Source organism: Myotis myotis, unplaced genomic scaffold (assembly GCF_014108235.1).
Source record: "Myotis myotis isolate mMyoMyo1 unplaced genomic scaffold, mMyoMyo1.p scaffold_m19_p_12, whole genome shotgun sequence".
Classification (NCBI taxonomy): domain Eukaryota; kingdom Metazoa; phylum Chordata; class Mammalia; order Chiroptera; family Vespertilionidae; genus Myotis; species Myotis myotis.
Genome location: NW_023416316.1, coordinates 57,054,241 through 57,063,751, shown reverse-complemented (window position 1 = coordinate 57,063,751; position 9,511 = coordinate 57,054,241). Strand labels below are relative to the sequence as shown.

Below are 9,511 nucleotides of genomic sequence, written 5' to 3'. Positions count from 1 at the left end.
CATAAACCCAATAAGCAACTCTGTATGTGCAGTTTCCCATTCTTGCAAGTTAAGTTCATTTCCTCCCAGAGATACTCCTTGTCTTTGCAGTGTGCTTTGAGAGGTGTGCTTCTGAGGCATATCCCTGCCTGGGTGGCTCTGTTTGTGGTTGGAACACAGTGTGTTTTCACTGACCTTAGGACCAAATAACTTGTGCCACGCTTTAAAAATTAGATGTTACCTTCAGGGTTTTGAGTGAGTTAGTGGAGGTCAGGGTGTGTGTGTGTGTGTGTGTGTGTGTGTGTGTGTGTGTGTGTGTTGAAAGGGAAAATTGGTTTAGGTCTCCCTCTAGCTAGAAAAGAGTTAATAAAACCAGATAGAGATAATGATCAATTGATAAATGGCTATTGAACCGCATAGATGGTGTTAGATTGCTTCTTTGGCACTAGCCCATTTTCAAGTAGATTTGAATCTAAAGAGACATTAAGTTGTGGAAAACATTTTAGCTTAAAAACACACAAATAAAAGTAAATTATATAAATGATGGAACAGAATTAGGAAAATAATTTGAAATCTCTCAGAGAGACTTGTACAACTAAGCTATTCTGACGTATTTGACCCAGCCATTTGATTTTGTGGATATTTAAAGGTCTATTTTGAGTGTGCATGTGTGTATGTATGTGTCATAGTGAGCTTCAGTGACTATATAAACATGGTAGAAACATAGGGAAGTAATTGATGCATAATGATGTTATATAAAACTATAATATTAATTATACTATTTACTAAACAGTAGTACAATAAAGGGAGAAATGAACAATTTAAAAAGTGTTGTGATTTAACTATATTTTGTTTCATTTTTTGGTTTTGATACTGTGAGCGACTCCCCCTTCTTTTTCTCTTCTGGTTACTGTATGTTTACCTCCTGTGCATTTTTGGAAAACATGTAAGAGAGGGTATGAATTTACACGTGTGGTGTTTTTTTCTCCTTCAGGATGACATTTTAGTTTGTATAAATATTGTGTAAGCTTAAATTCAACAATGTGTAAATCTAAAAAATATATGTGCTGTGCATGTTTTACCATGTTTATTTTCCTTAACTATAGTTCATCAGCAATGCTGATTTAGAGTGTGTGTGTGTGTATGTATGTGTGTGTGTGTGTGTGTGTGCAAGAAAGACACTTTTTTAAAACTGATATCTCTTGAATTCAACAGTTTCAAAGAATATTAGTTTCAATATAAAAAAACATTAGCCAGCTATTGTCTTACTGCAAGTAAAAGTTTGTCCAGTTTAATCAGGTATGCAAAATCCTGTATATCTTATTGCTGACAGTAAAAAGATTTTTCTATTATGATTGTATTTTTTAAGAAAAAAATAACTGTTATAGCTTTTGACATAAAATTTATTGGGTATGTTTTTTATTTCAAAGTTTTCTGTAATAACATAAAAACTTTAAGATTTACCTGATTATTTCATTAAATATTAGAGGAGACTAGTTGTCAAAATTGAGTTAAAGAGAATTCATCATCAGTATTATTTAACTACAGCACAAGTTGTAGTAGAAAAAGTGTCATGTATACTGAAATTTAATAATCTAGGTTTGTCTTTTACAGGTAAATTAGGAGGTAGAGATGTAAACATCTTTGTCTTTTGTTTTGTGTGAGTAAAGTTGAATCTGCTTATAAATCTTTCAGTCTGTCTAATACTGACAAAAAGATAGCACAATGTGAAGCCAATTTAGATTTGGTGGAATTAAGGATGTTCTCCTAAAGTTCGAGATATAACAATTTGAGTGCATTTTTCTGCCTCTCCATAGTTTTCTCCCATATTCCATTATGATTTTTTCAAAAGGGATAATTTTTTTCCATACAGACAAATATTTGATAACCCTTAAAGGGCATGACTCTTGACTTAGTAAAGGGAGTTCTTACTTGGGTTACTTTGATCAGTGACAGGCCGAGAATGACCAGAAACACTTTACTCATCGTCTCTGTTAATCTCCTGGAGTCCAGAACGTTATTTTGCCTATTTTAACCTCATGAAGTTTTTGTTAAAAGCAGAAAATAAGGCCTGCTTTTGGAAGTGTTGGGGTTTTTTTTGTTGTTGTTTTTTAAATCAGGTTTTAAGAGGTGGTTTTTCTAAAATGTTTTGTATTTGAGAGACTAGCATATAAATTTTTTTGTAGGTACCACAAGGGATGCAAATCTAATATATTTTGAAATCTTTTCAGAAATGAAACAGGTAAATGGCTGTAGCCCACATTTTACCCGTTTACATTACTAGAGGCATTTTCCTTTAATTATTGGTGAGGTATATTTAACCTTTGCAAATAAAATGTAGATTCCTTAATAAGGTCTCTTTTCAGACATGAGTGAAATACTAAGTTAGAATTATAAATGACTGTGTGCATCATTATGTAGTAATTTAGGATTCACCCAATGATGTAACACAATTAACAACATAATTTCATTGTGAAACTGTGTCTTATTAAAGAACACTGTCTGACATTCTCTTACAGTTGCTTTATTTAACTTCATGCAAATATTATTAATAGTGACATTTTTTTCTATTGTGCACTAGATTCTCTCATTAGCATGATGTGTTAGTTATCACCAGAGAAATAATTTCCTAGATAGGTGAGGGGCAAACCAAGAAAGCTAAAAATTAAATCAACGATTTACACTAATGCCAGAGCATCTGCTCACCAGAGATAGGAGAGAGTAAAGCAAACTTTCTTACTGATATAAAATCTAGCACATTTCAGAGAAATGATAAATAAAATATATTGTAAGAAGTATATAATAACATTCCTGTTCCTGGAATGAATTTTAAAGAATGTTTGATATGAAATTTTCTCCCAGTAGTCTCTTAGTTCTTTCTATTCATTTAGGCAGAGTTTCATTTTGTTGAAACTATAGTTTAAATTGGAAATAGTGGTTTTGTCTGATTTCTTACCCTATCCCCTAAATAATTTGAGTGTTTATTCACTAACAGTTTAAAAGGCACATGTATCATTTCCCCCCAGAAGTCAAGGTGTTTAATTGTTTACTGGGGTTTGATTCTTTTTGGTAGTTCATACAATATATTTTTACTCTAAACTCCATCCCACTCATGCAGACATCTCTTTTAACATAGGATGTATATTCTTATTTCATCAGAGCCCTGAGTAAAGCAGCTGCTAGTTAATGGTCTTTGAAAATGACTTTCACTGCCAGGCTTCATCCATCCCTAGGTTTCTGCACTTTTTCCTCCTCCCTTCTTACTCCTCTTCTTACAGTTGGTGTGTTTTAGTGATCATGTCTTATTTTTTTTTTAAAAGGATTAAATTGACCAAACTTATGGTCGTGATGCTGAAATAAATATTTATATTATATTAGGAGGCATGTAATTTCTGCCTGTTGCATTACTAGGCTGCTCTCCTAACTCCTATTTAGTTCCCCTCTCTAATTTGAGTGATATTAGGTTTTATTTTGAAGTCTCAACTGTAGACATATATTCAAATATAATTCTTAACATACACTCTGATAATGTAACATGAAAATAGGAATATTTGGGTAATTGTTACAATACAAATTGTAGCATAGAGACAGGTGCTTGTGGAACTCTGTGGATAGCATGCAGACTTCACTTAACAGATACTGCCTAATTTGTAATGCATTGGGGAAGTAGCAATGGATCAGCAGTAGGTCATATAGGTGGTATTTAGATACATGTTAATGCAAGTAAAACATGCACATATTCTCAGATGTGTATGATGTATACCTTAAAACCTGTCCACAAATTTCAAGTTTATTTTCAACATGGTATGCTAAGGGAATTTGAACATAGTAGGTGGTCATTTTGAAATTATTTTTCTCATCTTTCTGTCATCTGCAAACTGGTACTGTGTGTCTGTATAATTTGTAAAGCCTTTTGCTAAGGTGAGTCAGGTAACCACAGTTGAAAAACAAATCCCTAAAGGTGCAGATATCTTATCTATAATTGCAGTTATTTTTAAAAAATAATTATATTTATGAGTGTAAGTTAACATTCACTGATAAATCCAATTATTCATGCATGCCTTTATGGAAATCTGATTAATGTAGTGACAGGACAGATTTGGGCTACCACAGCAGCACATACTCCCACTCCTATGTCAGGGTTAAGAGCTGCAGCAAATCCTCCCTAACTAATTAGATGCTGAGTAAGGCATCTCTGAGAAGTTGGGGCAAAAGTGAATGGGTCACAGCCAACGCAGGATTGCAAGGACTCCAGTGATAGTGAAAGCATTCGAGTTTGCCAGGTCGTTGTGACACAGGGAGCTGATTCCAAAGGAACAGACCGTTACAGATAGTGAGCTGGCGTAATCCACTTCAATGAGAAACAAAAATTCTAGTGCTGCTCCCTTCCCACCTTATATGCATGACACACACTCACTTAAACAAAGTTACATTGGGCCTCCACCCTTATCAGTCTGCAAAGCTTTAGAGAGGCTTTGCCTTATAAACATGAATAGCTAATGATGACCCTATAGCTGAAAAGAGGTCTTTTCTCAACTTGGGACTCAAGTAGAATGTATATAGCAAAAGGAATGACAGAAGAAACTGTAATTTGCTTTTAGCTCATGCCCATAATTTGAATCATAGTGTTTGAATTGATCTAGGAATTAACTCATTGCTCCCCCCGCCCCCGACACACACAGAATATTGTCAGGGAACTTTGTGGTAGTAGGGAGAAAAGAGTGAATCATGGGATGACTTTTTCAGTGAGAGACATTTTCTCTGAAACCCCTTGCTTGTTATTGTCCAAAGAACGTGGAATATAATGGTTCCAAGATTTCCTTTCTCGTGAGGTTTGGAGCCTGGTTTGCTATATGCGTAGGATGAATTCTCCACCACGTGAAAACCCTCTCCTATATTTCATGGTATGTTTTTGCCACTACATAACCACCCTTCTCTAGGCCCTGGCCAGAAGATTGTGTGAGGATTGTAGAAAATGATTGATGCCACCCCTGTCTGCCAAAGCTGATGCCATTTTTATTTCCCGAAAAGCAGCTGGCTTCCACATTTTGCTTGGTGATCCTCATCTACTGAAGGACTGGAGAGGAGGAGAGGGGGAGTTCAAAGTCCCTTTCAGGGAACTTTGACATCTATTTTTAAGCATTAGAGAAATAAAGGAAAGGAGCCATAATTCAGGATTAACACTCTATCTCCTGGCACACAAGCAAAGCATTGTGTAAAAGAGGGAATCTTTTTCCTGTAAGATAAACTAGTAAACAGGTGAGAAAAATAATATGAAGAAACATTCTGAGCAACACAAGCGCTAAGTTTTATTATGTGCCTATGACATCCCCAGAATGATACCTGGGGCTGTGATAGCCAAGGTACCCACATCTCACCGAGCATGACCTGTGCTGTCTTCTCCTTTCCCAGGTTTAAAAGAAAGTTTAGAGAACAGGAAAAATAACAGTATTGATTCTTTTCTAATTTGTACATTCCTTGTAGGAAGTCTAGCAAATTTCATGGTATACATTAAACCCTAAGGTGAAAAATTTATGACTGGCGTTCATTTGGGTGAGAACAGTGTGCAGTGCCCTTCTGTTTAAACACTCTGTGAAGCATTTCACGCTGCGGAGTCAGAGATCAGGAGAAGAGAGGGAGCCCTGTATCATTTCTTCATTCACAGAGCCTTCCTTCATGGAAATGCTTGTGGAAAAACAATGCATTACTCAAGCTAGCTTGCTTAGAAATCAGATTCTTAGCTTATTAATCATCATTCCAATTAACAAAAAGGAATTGATCCTTTAACAACAAAATAATATCCTTTTGTTTTTCTTTAATTAGCCCATCAGTTTTTCATTTCTCGCTGTTAAGAAAATGAAAATTATCTTGAACAGTAGGAAGTTACTCATTGAAACATAGATTCTCTTGAGCATATCTGACATCTTATTTACTCAATAATTTTGGACTGCAGTATGATTTTGCTACTGTCTTAAGATTTGTGTGTTGTTGAGGGGGGAGATATGATTTAAATCTCACTTCTCTTTGGTTGGCAGCAATTTACTTAATGACCCAAATACATGGTTAGTCTGTTCTTTCTTCCTTTTCCTGTGCCCCTAGACCTGATTTCTTTCTTTCTTTCTTCTCCATTCAGCTCATCTCTCTTTTTCTGAATTTCTCCTTACTTTCACTGGCTCTTTTTGCCCTAATATAAAGGAATTGAAAGGCACCTGAAATGTAAGAGTTATTGAATACGGCATCTTTTGCCAGTCTGTCATTTGGCAGAGTTACAGGAAAGAGGTGCCATCCTCTGATGTGGTCCTCCGTGTGTAACTGCTGACAGGAGGACTGTCCCGCGTTTGCTATGTAAGGGTTCTTTAAGTAAGGGCGTGATAAAAACGTGTAACCAGGGGCCCAGGCTTATCATTCAAAGGCGCTGAAAGGCAGCTCAATTTGATCCTTCGCCTGAGTCAGAGAGTACTTAACTGAAAAGAGATTTTGCTTTTCTATTTCTCTTCTCTCTCTCTCTTTTTTAAAAGTAATTCTTGGATTTATCATTTTGTACAGTTAAACTTCCATCTATACAAGAGAGAGCATTTCCTTAGAAGAAGGGAATCCTGTAAAGTTTCCCTTCAATAGGTTGAAGGTATGAGTCTTTGAGACAAGCTGCAGTTATTTAATGAGTTAACTGAAACATGTAAAAAAGGAATCGAAATGATGGCAGGGAGAATATTAATGGGTGGCATTATGAAATTGAAATTTAAATCATGCAGTATACATAGCACAATGCATGTTCACTACTGTTTTGTATTTAATAAATTTTAACTCATTGTCTTACACGGCAGAGAGATTGTTAAAGTTGACAAGATTAAAAATGTCATGCTATATGGGAAAGACATAGCTTTTCGTATTGTACCTGCTGTGCTTTTGTGTGACTGTCATGAATTTTTCAACTTTATTAAGGTGTCTTTTAGTGGCTATTTGTTCTCTAGACAGTTCTTTAGGACTCATATTTGATCAGAGTGCCTGAACTGGGTGGGGGATTTTGGAAATAAAAATTTCAGGATAATGAATATTTTACATGCCAAAAATAATTACTTTCAGTTGGCTCAATATAATAGCAAAACTAATATTAAAATGAGAACCTTCATTGGCGGGTTTTAAGAATTTCTTTTCTTCCATCACATTTTAAGCAAGAGAGATTTCGTTGACTTAAATCAATAGGATGGCTATTTGGGGCACCTAATCAGGCATACGTAAAGAAAGCTGCCCACCACTGTGCCCTCTGCCAGTGCCAGAGAGCAGTGGACATGGTGGGAGGCCATTGACAAGATATGGGAGAATAATTATACACTGAACATACTCACGAAAGTGTCCCTTTAGTGAGAATGCAAATATTCTGTTCACTAATCTCATGTCAGAACCTAACTCCAGAGTCAGCTAGGTTATCTGCTGCTTTATCTAATGCCACTTTTCTTTTATTCTTTCTTTTTTAGGTATAAGTATTATTAGAGTACCAGAAAGAACCCAAACCAGAGCCCGGCTCTAGACTTTGTGGGAAGACTTTTACTCTCTTGCTATTGAAAATAGTAAAAATCAGACATTGTCATGTGATACCCTTATATGTGGAGCCCAGATATGCAGAAAGTCTACACATATTCCTTGGTTGGTTGTGGGAATTAAGTGATTTTTTTCTAGGTTTGTTGAGCAATTGTTAATGGCTGCCTCAAATGCAGTGAGTGTGTGGATTGGCTCACCCTACAAAGGAATTCTATATTTTAGGAATCTCATTTGAATGATTCCTTATACTTTGTAACCGATTTCCTCTTGAAGCATAGCTTTTTGGCGGGGCTCAGTGTCATTCATTGGGAAATAGAGAGGTTGATTCTTACGTTGTTAATTATTGTCATTTTTCAACCAGTGAGAAACTGTACTTCTTTTCAAATAAGTTAAAAACGAATCCAGGGGAGAGATACCTTTGACTCAAACTTCAAATGTCTCATCATTTCCCTTCCCAGCTATTTTTTCTTGCCGTTGTTTTGTTTTCTAGGACAACTTTGGAACACAGTTATGGGACTGAATAAATCTTAAAATATATCACCAACTCTCTAATCTACTAAACAGAGTTTATTGTGGAAAAGAACGTTTCCAGTTTTACTTTATTTTTGACGTTTATTTTAAATTAAGTAGGAAGGATAGAAAGAGAAGTCCAACATCTGGGAGAACTTGTTTCAGTAGCCAGACTGGAAGCCCAAACCCTGGCGTGGTCCAGGTGAGATGTGTTATGGGGATAAAGGCCTTAGGCGTTTAATGAACCCCGCCTGCCTGCCAGCTTGGTTTTTCGTACACCATTGTTGTTCAAATAAGAAAAAGAGTGTTCACAACCTGTGGTGAGATTAGAGTAATGAAAATGAAGTGTTAATCTGTTGATAGCAAGCCCATCTCATATCCTGCATCCTGGGCCACATTCATGCGTATATAATATATTCCAGGTTTTCTCATGACTAGAGAAGTTTTGGATGTTCATTATATTAAAAACGCCCTTTAGGTAAAAAGTGATAAGTTAGTTATTTTAACTTGTACAAATAGTTATTTTAAATGATTTCTTAATAAATGGACTGCTGCCTGCCTTTTGAATATTCTGATAACCTGTTTTTCCATATGTGCCAGTATTCCTGTACTTTTGGTCTCATTTTATTTTTTACAAATGCAGAGTGCTGAAATGAGCCTTAACATAAGCCTGGCTTGAGATACCCTTTTCTAGACATTGGAGATTAATAGAAATAAGGAAGGAGTTAAGTGATCCCAATTCTTTAATCCCCAAAGAACACAGGTTAAATGTTATGAAGCATTCATTACCTCACTCTTCATTTTTCCACTTAAAACTATAAAGTGCAAATAAACATAACAGCTCAGGAGTCTTCTAGAACTACCTCCCAGTCAGCTGCCATGATGTGAACCTCACCAGACCAGCTTAGAGCTTCGGTCATCTTGGGTGGGAATTAATTGTGAGTATGTGGGTTCTTTTTTATTTCCCATAAAATTCCCTTCATAAAATATTACAATAGATAGATCAACATGAGTATGATGAATTACACCTTTGCAAGAATTCATGTCTAACTTATTTTTTTTTTTTACCATTTTACTCATTAATTATTTGAGGTCCTCATTTTTTTCCTAAAGCTACACAATTAAAGAAGAAAGAGAATAAGTTTAGTCTTAGATTGTACCAAGTTGTTTTAAAGAAAGTGATTTGAACATGCCATCCCTCAGGATCATCTCTTCAGGGAAACACCTTAGAGATGGAAGTATAAAAGGGGTGGGAGAGGCAAATGAATAATGGAGTTCCAGGTGTCTGCTTCTGATTGCTCAAATTTCAAACATAATGGATATTAAGGAAAAATGCTTCCCATAAGGAATATATCATATATCGTCATTCAGATATCAGGCCCTGAACTGTATTTATAGAGCTCATACTTAATGGCATTTTCTCCTTTCCTATTCAACTGGGAGTCATGGAATGAAGCATGATCGTAATGATTTTTTGAATTGT

At 35.7% G+C, this 9,511-nt stretch overlaps 1 protein-coding gene across 7 annotated transcripts in view; it reads left to right on the top strand.

Moving 5' to 3' along the window:
• The window catches only part of BNC2 (basonuclin 2), a 429,804-nt gene that overhangs the window by 134,154 nt on the left and 286,139 nt on the right, over positions 1-9,511 (top strand). The gene's annotated exons all lie outside the window — the stretch shown is intronic.